The sequence below is a fragment of the Triturus cristatus genome, chromosome 7 (genome assembly GCF_964204655.1).
Source record: "Triturus cristatus chromosome 7, aTriCri1.1, whole genome shotgun sequence".
Lineage (NCBI taxonomy): Eukaryota > Metazoa > Chordata > Amphibia > Caudata > Salamandridae > Triturus > Triturus cristatus.
The window spans coordinates 991,799,978-991,813,227 of record NC_140590.1 but is presented as its reverse complement, the minus strand read 5'-3'; the positions used below and the strand labels follow the sequence as shown (position 1 = coordinate 991,813,227).

Genomic DNA, 13,250 nt, shown 5'->3' with positions numbered 1-13,250 from the left:
GTCCAACAAGAAGAGTTCATCAAAAAGAGGAGGAGGAAGGCAAAAAGTTTGGGGTGACCCTTCAAAGAGGGCAATTTTCCAACAGGTGCTTATTGGTCCCAAGCACTATTTTTACATTTAATCTTTAAAAATTCATATCTCGACTTCTACTAATTGGATGTTTGTCATTTTGGTCTTGTTTTATTTATAAAATCATAATCTATTCTTCTAAACTGGTTTGTCTTTTTGTGGTGTTTTCACTGTGTTACTGTTTGAAGTGTTGCACAAATACTTTACACATGGACTCTTGAATTAAGCCTGAAAGCTCTGTGGCAAGCTACCAGAGGGTGAGCACAGGTTAATTAAGGGTGTGTATCTGACTTACCCTGAGTAGGATTGCGGTCCCTACTTGGACAGGGTGCATAACTCTGCCAACTAGAGACCACATTTCTAGTTATTATCTTGGAGTCTAGATGCAATTACAAGCACATCTCCGCATCGCAGTGCAAAGAAGTGTATCAGTTATATTCCATGTGCTGGTGAATACAAAGGAATTGATGCCAACTTCAACAATTAGATGTACGATATGTACAAAATCATGCAAGATGGGAGCACTAGAGGGAGCAGGCACTGGTGTAACGAAACTCGAGGGGGCCTCCCTGCAAGACACGTGGAGCGGCCCCCTCCAGGCTCAAACAGGAGCTCTGCAGCCTGAGTGCTGTCCTGAGGGGGCCCCCTGGAGCTTGAGGACCCCCCACACCGCGGGGGCTGCGGGGGCCTGTGCTACACCCCTGGGAGCAGGGTATTTGCCTAATGTTGGAAGTATAGATCTCCACAGTGTAATGCTCTACCAGCAGCACGGTGAGGAGGGGTGCAGCCTGTGAGAGACTTCAGATGTGCTAGCACAATCAGACCTCTGAGCAAGGCTCAGGCCCTTGTTTACAAGAAAGTGACGCACCACGGCACTGCAGGCCATTTGGCTGTGCTATGCTGCATCACTTTCAAAGCACAGGGATGCGTCATATTTGCAACAATATGTCACATCCATGTGCTTTCTCCTGCACTGGCGCACAATTTGCTGCCATGCACCAATGCAAGCACCCTTGCCCCTTGGTGCAAGGGTGTCTGTGTTTTAGGGGAGATTGTTTTTTTGCAGGAAGGGACACCTTCCCGCACAAAAACAATCATGTCAGGTGTTTTTCTCTTTCTATAGGTGCTGCAGAATGGGACCAAAACCCTTACCCAAATTAACACTACCTTGGAGTAGGCAGAGTAATTTGTGGAATATAGCTGGTCTAGCCATCTCTTTTGTAAGCAGGCTTTCTCTAGATCCGTCATGTGCAATTCCTATTGGAACACTATGTGTATGTATTCATAGACAGCATATAGCTTGCTAGCCGAACCCACCCCCCTTATATTCCATGTGAGGAAATTAAGATCTGACATCAACTTAGCTGGGTGAAGACAGAGTGGGAGGGTGAAGCACTGCCCCAACTAACTATGCTGGATACAGTAAGATGTGCCTGCCTGCATTCTCCCCTAATTGAGACCATTTATTCTGTGTTTTCCTGCAAAATGAGAACAAAATTAACCCAAATACAAAGCGCAGGGGGCAACACACCCCTATCCAAACTGCTTATTGCAAACACCAGTCTTATTGCATAGGGACAGGATTCCGCCAAAGTTTAATAGCGTGCTTTGTGAGACTAATGACTAGAAGATAGTAGAAAGGCACTTACTATCTGTCAAAAAAGGTGCGGTTATCACCCATCTCAAACAGCAGTGTTGAGCAGAGCTCACTGGCGGAATAACAGGAGTGCGAGCTGGATTTCTGGAAAGTAGTCTTTGCATATCGTCATCAAGGAACCTCAGCAGATAGATTGGTGCGAGCATTGAAGATCTTTTGGGGTCCTGAGAGTGAGGAATTCTATCACACTCCATCGGAGCCTTCATATCAAGTTGTTAGTGGTTTGAGGCATGACATTTTATGGGACCAACAATCCCGAAAGTGAGACAATGGATCTTAATGATTCTACGCCACCTGATGTGGCATCCTCGCCCATTTGCATGATAAGCCAAACTCTCTAAGCTATACTGCCACCTACAGGGCAGAGCTTCCATCAATGTAACCAGATGTTTTGAGGGAGCCACATCATTGGGAACAGCATTTGTCATGTGCCGGCGAGACCATTTATGCTTGCATGCGTGTTCAATTCTACCTGTTCGATGTCCCACATTTGGTTGTCTAGCACTCTGCTCAGTTCCAAACCGCTGCTGAATCATCGAAGAAGTGCAACTTGTGTGCAGCCACAAAGTTGAGTCTTGCAGGAAAGAGCAGTGAATATGTGAGTCACACATCACGAAGGTTGCGTTTTAACCCTGTGAGGGAGGCTTGTTGCTGCTGCATTGTCAGAGTGTAGTCTAAAAACAGAATGACTCAACTGTGCTCAAGTTTCATTGGAAATAGGCGGCGAGGCAGCACAGAATTGTATCACAGTCTCTATAAAGAAGTAAGTTTGTGACTAATCGACGGTGAGACAACACTGGGGGTCACCATGCCTGAACCTGTTGTACCGGCTCTATTGAGAGAAATGAATACAGCCTTGTAAATGGCATAAAATCTCTGATCCATTTCTCAAGGGAATTTCCAACATCTTCCCCTCTGTTGCCTTCGCCATGCCAACAATTCAGATATTACTTCGATGGGACCTGCTTTCTGCATCTTCTGAACAGCCCTCAAGAAATCGCAACCTACCACTGAGCTCAGCTAATTGCTTTGGGGCGTCTGCAGAGTGTTGCTGAACATCCTTAAGGATGTTTTCTGTTTGGGCCACTCATTTGCTAAGCTTCCTGTGATCATCACTGAAGAAATCAAGGTCAATGGCTACAGCATCTATTTTTTTGTTTCAGACATATACTGGAGTGTTGGAATGTGGAGAGGATACTATCTAGCTTTTCAGAAACATCCAATGAGGTGATTGATGAGCTCAGTGCTGCCTTTGGTAAAGGACAACCCCACCATTCCTGGACATCTGTGATGCTGACACAGATCTGAGCTTCCCCATGGCGACCAGAGGAGGGCTGACAGGTAGATGCTGCAGGAACGTGTGTCTAGACCCTCTTGCAGGCAGCACCATGGTCAGCAGAGCTTTGTCTGAAACATTTACAACTAGGAAAGTAGGTTTTGAGCCTTTTTTATAAAGGTGAACAGTCCGAGGTAAGTAGCTCGCCATGTGTTGGAAGGTCGTAATCAGATGGCACCTCTGAATATAGATTTTGCCACCCCACGCCTCGCTGTCCTCCACCAATGTTTATTAACTGAAGTATTAATGTAGAAGCCATCTTTCTTGTATGATACCAAATGCTGTAAGCTTCTAGGCCCTTCTAAGTTGACATGAAAAGCAGTGCACAAAATGCCCGTACTTTACCATTCGCTTCAGAGACACAGCTTTTGTAACACAAGGTTCGATCAAGAATAATACGTGACAGGGAGAGATGCTCATGTAGACACAGACATTTCAGCATAGCACATTTTGTAATATGTCTGGTCCTTTCTATTATGTTGCAACTATTAACTGGAAAAGCACCAGACCTATATCTTACATTACAGTGGAAAGTCCCAGAAGCAGACCTAGGTCACGCAGTCTGCAATAGTACTTTTCGGACCTTAAATGGTATATAACTATCTAGGCCCTTGCAAATTGGTCAAATGAACTATGCTTAATTTGTGCTACGTATGTGATGATGCCGTATCCTTTGTGGTTTTGGCTTATAAAAGCTATCACCAATGTCACATCTTTGGGCACTCAGTGACTTTGCTGGGTGCCCCCGTGCTGCACGCTAATCTGTTGTTGGTTTCTAATAAACGCTGTCATCTTACCCTTGACTGAGAACCGTTTGTGTGGATTCATTTCTTGCTTATATTTCAGATTCTACATTTGGTGGAGAATGCAGCCCCAAAACATCTGACCGGCTTCGACGGCCACCGGCTGCTGGACTCCAACTCCTCGGGAGCTCGGAGACCTGAGGTGGTGACATTTCAATTTGTCTTCTCTATCTCCGCTCTCTGGCTGTTGGAGGACGACACCAGTGTTTAACCGTTAGTTGCTTGTGTCATGTCTTTGGCTCCTGCTCTTTCTCTCTCAGCACATTTGTATAGCACTATTTTTACTGGATTATAAGCGCTCTCCTCCTGTCTCCTTTTTTCTTGGTATTCTTCTCATGCCGAAGCCAGTGTTTCTTTGGCCGGTGTGCCTGTCTCGGGGATAGCTCCATTGGTTGTTTACCGAAGTACTTCTTGGCTGTCATACTGGCAGTCCTCATTACTTTCTTTGTTCTCCTTTTTCTATCACGGAAGATTTCCACTGTGTCGCCATTCTGCTTGTGACATTTTCTTTGCTTCCTCTTAACGTTTGATCGGCGCACTGACTCTGTTTCTGCTTCGGAGCTCTTTCTGCGTTTTGTCATCTGACACTGCTGCCGACTATCAGCTGTCTTTTAATGTGCATTTTGATCTCCTTTGTAGTTCCTGGTCCTCATCTCCACCCCTCCAGACCGGCGATGGTGTCCTTCTGCTCGATTCCATGCACGCAGTCACTCCCTGGTGCTACGCAGCGCTTGGCTGTAACTAGGACCAAGGAGGGTGTGCTTCTGCAATCCCTTTGTCTTGCCTGCAGAGAGTCTCTGGTCTATGGGGGTGGAGGACAATTGGCCCCTGGTGACAACTGAGGTCGGTACGCTTTGACAGACCAGTGATCACTAGGTGAGTACATGTTGAGGGTTTATATCCTCCTGGTTGGGTTGTGGCAGGTTCGCTCCCCATTTGCAGGTGGTTGCGGTGAAAGCACCCCTGTGGCTGCACGCGGTTTAGGTGCAGCGGCTACGCGTAGTTCAAGATTGAGCTGACGAGCTCCTTTGGGACCTTGGTTGGAGGGACTGGTGGAGGGTTGGTGATTAGCATCCCCTCCGGATTTACATATTAGTCATAGGTGTGAACTGTTTGGATATGGTGCTTCATTCAGTATTTAGATTAGGGTTACGTTTCTGTTTCTAGGCAGCCAGTGGCGCTCCAACCAGACTAATAGGTCCAGGGACCCTGCTCAGTGAGAGCAGGGTCAGGAGGATTCGGCGGGAATTCTCAGAAGTGGGCCCATGGGTGCTGTCTCGGTTTGAGCACACCCAGCGTCGTGAGGGGTTGCAACTGCAGATGCTCCCCTGGTATTCTATCGCTGTCTATGATTCAGGGTTCACCTCACTACTTGATGATGTGCTTTGTACTGGGATTATACTTACTGCACTATCACCTTCACCACTGGGGTTCGGTGAGGGCAAATATTCGCCTTTTTTCCTTGACTACGCAGTAACTCCCTGAAAATAGGAAGCACAAGACTACTGATGTTTCATGGAGGGTGAAATTCTGCAGTTCCCTGTCTTGCCTGCGACACTCACTGGCTCCAGGGGTGGAAGGTGTCGGATGCTGAGAAAAGGAAGGGGGGTGAACGCCTTGTTTCATACAGTGATGGAATACGTGATTTATTGTTTCCTTGATTTGCATTAATAAGTTTCTTGAGCTTAATGATTTTTGTTTTCAATACCTATGTTCGTCAGTTGTCGAAATTTGACTGTACATCTACATTTTTGACTGATCTGACTTGGACACAAGGACGATTTCTGTTGCCATTTTCATACAATAATAATTCTTGACTGCTCGAATAGACACTTTCACATTGTTTTTATATTGCACATTACCCTACGTCTGTGCACTGCTACTTATGATATGTCAGGTTCCAACTCTCCTTATGATTACACTCATTACACTAACACTCTTTTGGAATTAGATAACAGGTGCTTGTGTAGATCCGCACCAACTAGGGATAGACCCCGGCTATTTGTGTTATATGTGTGTGCCTGTGTAAGTGCAGAGTTCACCTGTTTTTGTCTCACCTTTTATGTGATTCTAAAAATTTCGTTCAGCAGCACCTCTGTGGGTCTGCGTGGCCCGGAGAGAAAGGAAGGGGATGAAATATCTTACTCTACCTCTGTCTCTTTTCTTTCTGTCTATGAATATTTTCGGTGAACTTGTAGCAAATGTCATTTCATGTCACGTTGTCTGTTAATGGGCGCTTGCTCTGCTTCATTTTAACAATGCGCAGCTGGCTGTTTGATCACTGACTGATTTGTATCTGTTATCAATTTGTATTATCTGTTATCCATACCCCCACACCTCAGGAATGAGCAGCCAGAGATAGTCTGCTGACTACCTTCTGTGTCACTGTACCGAAGTGTGCCTGTAAGTTTGTCTACTGCAAGAGGGACAGATTACTCCTTCCCATATACACTTCCTAAGAGCTATAATTGGGGTACGAGTTCCTTTCAGGTAACACAACTGCATTGCTGTTTCCATTTATTGAAAATGGGGAATACAATTATGACACAGGACTGCATATTGTGTGTCGTTTAGATTGCAATGTCTTTCTTGTGACTGTGATTATTCTCCTGGAAGGAAGGGAATGGAAGATTACGGTGTGGGACTAGTTTTTAGGAAGTTGTGGCCAGAGATGAGTTGGCTCTGGTGCACTGCCTCCTGCTGGACACCAAGGGTGGTCTCCAGATGTGAATAGGTGTCCACCTACTCACAACAAGGAGGGTGTTGTTGTTGGTATTGCATTATATGCATTAATTTGAAGATATGTTGTTGTATTGTATGCATTTATTTGAAGTGCTTTTATTTTTGATATGCGGTCTTTGATTAACTATAGGTTTGTTTTGTACTACTCTAGCAACAGAGCTCTTGGACCCTGAGCTTGCACAACAAATTTTGGGCAGGCCCACTCTATCATCAGTAAGGGGTTGATAGACATCCCTTCAGTTAGATTGATGTACATGAGTAAGAAAGCTTCTCCTCTGTGAGGAAGTGGGGGGTGCGCTGAAGTGTGTTTACCCTTACCAGTGCAAAGTAAATGTGTTTTTAGAGAGGATACATTGTGCGTGCTAAACACATATTTATGCACTGGTATTCTCTACCACAGGGGCACAACCCACCGAGCTGTCCCATGATGAGCAGACCTTTTGCAAATATCTCGGGCACAAACTCATAAATGGGGAAGTTAACCAAATAGAACTTTTGACAGGATGTTTCAAAATACTGCTTCTCTTGAAACTATGGGACAGGACGCAGCCTATGCACCTTTCAAGTTCTGCAGAAAGAAAAATAAGCTGTTAAAATTATGCACAGAAAAATAAAATACAATACCGCGTCTTAATGGTCCTGAGGCCCACTGTGCTTCTAAGCAGAACGCTATGGCCCTAAGACAAACACAGAATACGGGAACAGCCTCTCTCTCTCCATATTATAGTTGCAATGTTATCAAATTTACGTTCCCTGATTTCTTTCCAAGTGCCCACAACGCACCACATTGATAATGCCCCTGTGAAATGTGCCTCCTCCACCTGGGGAAAAGGAGAATAAAGTGGCATCTCATGTCCTTTACCAACGACTTTCTGAAATTACGTGTACAACAAAGAAGAGGGTACATAGAACTAATGAGACAGGAAGGGAGACAAATAGGTGGAAGGGAACGCCTGATACTTTTATAGAGTAGATAGAATGAAAAAAAAAAAAAAAAAAAAAAAAATGAAGCAATAGTTACTGAGAAATGGCCAGCACGGCCTTTGATTATATGATACATTAAGGGGTTAAAGAAAACTCTTTTGGACTGGCTTTGAAATAACGATCGTGGGCTGGCCACAGATTCTGGGCATTGCGCCAAGACTACACCACACACTACAACAGTTTTCTGTGGGTATAAACAGAACTGGTAATAAAAAAAAATATGTATTCTTCGCAGCGGAGAATGGAAGGAAATGCCAATTCTTAAGGGTATATTAACAAAATAGGATTGAATAACTGTTAGAAATTATTATTGTTTAAGGTTCATTTAAAGATTGATGAAGGGAAATGTTATTTTGTGTATATGCGCTTTAATAAGTTTTGGTTCAACATTTTCGGATGCAAGAACGTCAGAGAAAAGATGTGTGTCGTACGTGCCTGTTTGGTGTCTTGTCAATTGACATTGTGAGGGCCAGAGTGATGCTATCCACAGGTCCCCCACCCCATCTCCCAGAGTGATTTACAACAGGAGACATTTGCTATTTTAAAGGACAAAAGATTCCATTACATTGCGCAAAGGCTACTTAATTAAAAAGCAGGGGGAACAGAGGACCCTCCTGCCAGTTATCAGGTTATTTCCGTGCATTTATAAGTATTGTCCCTGTTTCAAGTGCTGGTTTTTCGAAGTGTGCATTTGAACATATTAGCTATTGAGCTAAAAGATGAATGATCTGGGTGGCCTGGGTTCCCATTATTAAAAAAGATGTAAGTTGCTAAGATAAAAATGAAATGCCCAGGATAACACAATTAGGTCATGTTAGGTAGCTGCCTTGTTTTTCCCATTTCTCACTCCACAGACGGCAGCCTAACATATAACGTCACCATCCTCACAAGCACATATACTAGGTATATTGCGCTCTTAAAGGGTTTTGCCTAAATTGAATGGAGCAAGGAGAAGTACTATGTTATGTATGCATCTAAAAGAAATATTGTGTATGTATATTAATGTTTTTCATTTCTAGGTTCTTCAGAGTTGCAGGATATATACCAATTTATACTGTAAGGGGAATGCGCTAAAATGCTTTTGAAAGCAGTGCATTCGCCAGGGACTACAAAGGATTGGACAAAGAGTAGTGATATTATGTTTATTTATTGTTCTTTAGTAATGAGTATATGCCAATGCAGAAGGATAGTGTGCATTGATAAACTGTGCTTCGTATTATGATGTTTTAAGGATACAATGTGTACAGATCTATTATGTCTTTTAATGTACAGGGGCAGTCTTTAGGGGTGTTAGTGAATAGGTGTCCTGTGACAAAAACAACTTGTCCCTTTTGTGCCATGCAATGCGGCGACAAATTATGGCAGCAATTTCATTATATAAGATCTCTAAAATAGCATTTCTGATTATGCCAGGGCTCCTTCCATAGTAGGGTTTGAATACTAACTATTACCTTATGCTGCCACGTTCCACAGATCTACATACAGAGGATGGAGGTAATGGTAGGAATGCTGAGACAGGTTGGATTTTTACTCCTGAAAATGGCAGACATAATACTTCTTCAAAGGTTGGCCAAAAGTGGATGGAGGAAAAGTGAGCTTGCAAACACTCAGATTTTCGCATGAGTAGATCTACACCTGCATATTTGCTCATGCTTAAATGCAGTTCACAAATATTTTCTAGGAGTACTATTTCTTGTCCTGCTTCTGTAAAGTCTTGTGAAATAACCACAGATGTATATCTGCACTTAATCAGAGTACGTGGGTGCACTTTATTTCATAACTCAGCCCCTAATTAGGTCTGGCATTAACAGTGACTTTCTGTGTTTATCAAAATGTTGTCTCTTTCCCTCTCTCTCCATGAGGGGATTCCTCACACCCACAGGCCAACAAATATAACATGCACAGTTGATAAGTGGCCTCCTCCAAGCATTACTAAGACCAACAAAAGTGGCTATAATACAATGTGCAGCGCACACATCATCAAACGAATATGTATTAAAGGGCATCGCATTTATTGATGGGGAAGAAAGGAGAATAGCACCGACAGGCTGCCAGTTAGCAATGGTACAAATAACAAGCAGTGAGAAGAATACTAAATATAACAGTGACTCGGTACACTCTGACCCAATTTATATTAAGAGGAAGGTAGGGGAGGATGAAAAAGAGAAATGGGCCAAAGGAGGATGTGTGCAAACAAAGGAGGGGTTATGGACAGGGCCCAATGGGAAGATATGCCTGCCCTCAGCAATGCTTCCTTCTATCACATGCCTTTTTTTCACGATCTCTCACATGTTGGCCAAGATGGCATGAATCAGACTGTTTTCCCAATGCTGGTACAACTCCAAGTTCCGCCAAATAGCAGAAAGACTTTGCAGGCAATGCACTGTTTGCGCACAATACAATACTGGAAAGGGCACACCAACTGCACATGGTCATTTCCCACCTCCCCAAGACCATTTGAAAGCCTCCAGATGGACTTCATAGACATGCCCCCCGCCCACAAGTACAAACATGTGTTGGTAATTGTGTGCATGTTCAGTAAGTGGACCGAAGCATACCCAACAGAGAACTGTGATGCACATACGGTTGCCAAATGCCTCCTACAGGAACTTATCCCACGCTTTGGAATACCAGCCCTTCTGAGCTCCGACAATGGGCCAGCATTCATTTCCCACGTCATAGGGGGAATATGTAAGGGACTTGGGATCACACAGAAGTTACACTGCACCTATCACCCTCCTGCTGCGGGCGCGGTGGAAAGGAAGAACGGGGTGTTGAAAAATAAAATAGGGAAAATGTGTGCATCAACTGAACTTTCATGGGTATGTGCACTAACACTAGCCCTGCTGACTATGAGGAGCACGCCAGATAGGGTAGCAAAGCCCAGCCCAGCAAATAGTATTTGGCCACCCCATGAACATTGCAGGCCATATGTCCACAGCTCCACTATCATTAACAGACTACCTGCTTTTATGTTACTGCAAGAAATTAACAGAGACCTTACGTTATCTTCACCACCAGGTACTGCAGGCTCTTCCAGAGGCAACATCTCCACCGCGACATGACCTGCAGCCTGGTGACTGGATCTGGGTAAAAGCCCACACCCGACGGCACTGCTTCCAGCCAAGGTGGAAGGGGCATCACCAGATCATCCTCAGCACAGTAACAGCAGTGAAGTGCCAAGGGATGACATCCTGGATCCACAGCTCCAAAGCAGACGGACCAGACAGCAGAGAATAAGCTGAGGCACCTCGCAGGTACAACCTTCGATCCACCACGCAAGACAAGAACAACAGGAGATAGAGGCAGACACCTGCTCGGGGCAGGCTAGGCCTCCAACAGAAAACAGAAGACACCAGAGGCAGTAACCTACTGCGCACAACAAGCCCAGGCCTCTGGGTATCATCACTCCAGAGACGTCTGTACCAGCTACTTTCCAAGGGAGTGCCAACTGTCATGTGCTAGTAACCTCTGACAGTACACCATCAAGGCACCAACGTTTTCTTCTAAATGGTTGACTGGTGTCTGCACCAATAGACCCCTAGGAGGTGCATCACCCGCTAGTTAGATATTAAGGACAAGGCTTTGGAACATCAAAGAACAGAATTGAACACTTGGTTAAGGGTATGCAACTACCTAAGTAGACCCCAATTACGACAAATGCCAGCAACAAGATCTGGAAGGCTTAGATCTATACAAGTGAGGGTAGATGAGTAACGACTAATAATTCATATGAGGTTATTGTGTCCTGGAATAAAATTAAATAGTGTGCTGGAACTAACGGTGCCAAATTCTACGCTATTGAGTGTGTTAGGAGACCTGATCTTGCAAGACATCTCGTTCCCCACTTTTGGACATCAAACAACAGCACAAGAAATAACAGACCTTTGACTTGACATTTTGGATTGCGTGATTTATGCAATAGAAGAGATCTGAGCTGGTCTTATCAGAGACATTAACTAAAAAGTGAAAGAAAGGAACAATGCCCAGTACAAGAAGAAGGGACAGAACATGGCCATCAGTGTTAGGAGCCATATTGACACCAGTCCCATGGACAATAGTGACTGCACTGATAATAATATTTGCAAAAACAATTGAAATACTGTTCATCAATGGCCGGCAGGGAGGTGAGGGGTTAGAAGATAGTGATTTGGTATCAGATGGGGCAATGTAGAAGCCATCTTTCTTGTATGATACCAAATGCTGTAAGCTTCTAGGCCCTTCTAAGTTGACATGAAAAGCAGTGCACAAAATGCCCGTACTTTACCATTCGCTTCAGAGACACAGCTTTTGTAACACAAGGTTCGATCAAGAATAATACGTGACAGGGAGAGATGCTCATGTAGACACAGACATTTCAGCATAGCACATTTTGTAATATGTCTGGTCCTTTCTATTATGTTGCAACTATTAACTGGAAAAGCACCAGACCTATATCTTACATTACAGTGGAAAGTCCCAGAAGCAGACCTAGGTCACGCAGTCTGCAATAGTACTTTTCGGACCTTAAATGGTATATAACTATCTAGGCCCTTGCAAATTGGTCAAATGAACTATGCTTAATTTGTGCTACGTATGTGATGATGCCGTATCCTTTGTGGTTTTGGCTTATAAAAGCTATCACCAATGTCACATCTTTGGGCACTCAGTGACTTTGCTGGGTGCCCCCGTGCTGCACGCTAATCTGTTGTTGGTTTCTAATAAACGCTGTCATCTTACCCTTGACTGAGAACCGTTTGTGTGGATTCATTTCTTGCTTATATTTCAGATTCTACATTAGTAAGAGGGGCTGTATACAAAAGTTGGAGAGATGCCTGAAGACACCCAGATGTTCTCTCAGTGCAGCCTACATCACAGTTCTTATAGGTTCCACCAATGCCGGCCATAGCATGCCCTCCAAGCGACCACCAGGACTTTTGTGTCATTCAGCATGGTTTTTCGTCTGCCGCTGCTGCCTCACACAAGGAACTTCTCAACTGTCTTGCACCCAATCTAGAGGCCCAGGCCCCAGATGGGAAAGGGAGACCATCCCCAATATTGTCTCACTTACCCACCCCAGACGCAATGCCTTGAGTTGCAGGAGAAGTTACCAGGGTATCTGCATCATTCTTTCAGTGGAGGGGAGCCGCCAGGCAGCTGGGGCTGGGGAGGGAAGTGCGCACCCACCCCCTAAGCCACCAACCCGGTCAATCCCACCAGCCAGCCCCGTCTCCCCCAGTGCTTAGGTCTAACGGCATCCCACCTGTAGGCACAGCAGCTGCGAGCAACGGCCCCTACAGTTACCTGGGGGGCAGCTGCCGGCATCAGCATATCGATGGAGGTGGGGGCTCAGAAGAAACCTGGGGATCCCTGCCACAGTGGGGGGCCCACTGCACTTAGTCCTCAGTTCATTAACCCTCAACATGCTGCGGCGTACTTTTGCTGGGACCCAAACGCACAGGTCACCTGACCATGAGGCTTGCTTGGCCCCACTGGCAATCCTCCTCCTCAGCCACCAGCAGCTGCAACCTCAGGCTGGAGATCATAGCCAGCTGCCAGGGCAGTCAAGGACATAGCAAGATGGCGACCCTTCAGGCAAGACAAATGGTAGTTTAAAGGCCACAGTTATAGAGCTGAGAGTTTATGTAATTGCAATGTTAGCTGGCTCCCTAGCTGGTTT

At 44.9% G+C, this 13,250-nt stretch overlaps 1 long non-coding RNA gene across 1 annotated transcript; it reads left to right on the top strand.

Annotated features, from left to right (window-relative positions):
• The first annotated feature begins 3,369 nt into the window (after nucleotides 1-3,369).
• Nucleotides 3,370-12,316, top strand: LOC146810974 (uncharacterized). The gene is made up of 2 exons (XR_014966661.1): nucleotides 3,370-4,741; nucleotides 10,613-12,316. It is a non-coding gene; the product is annotated as an uncharacterized LOC146810974 (long non-coding RNA).
• Nucleotides 12,317-13,250: the final 934 nt, after the last annotated feature.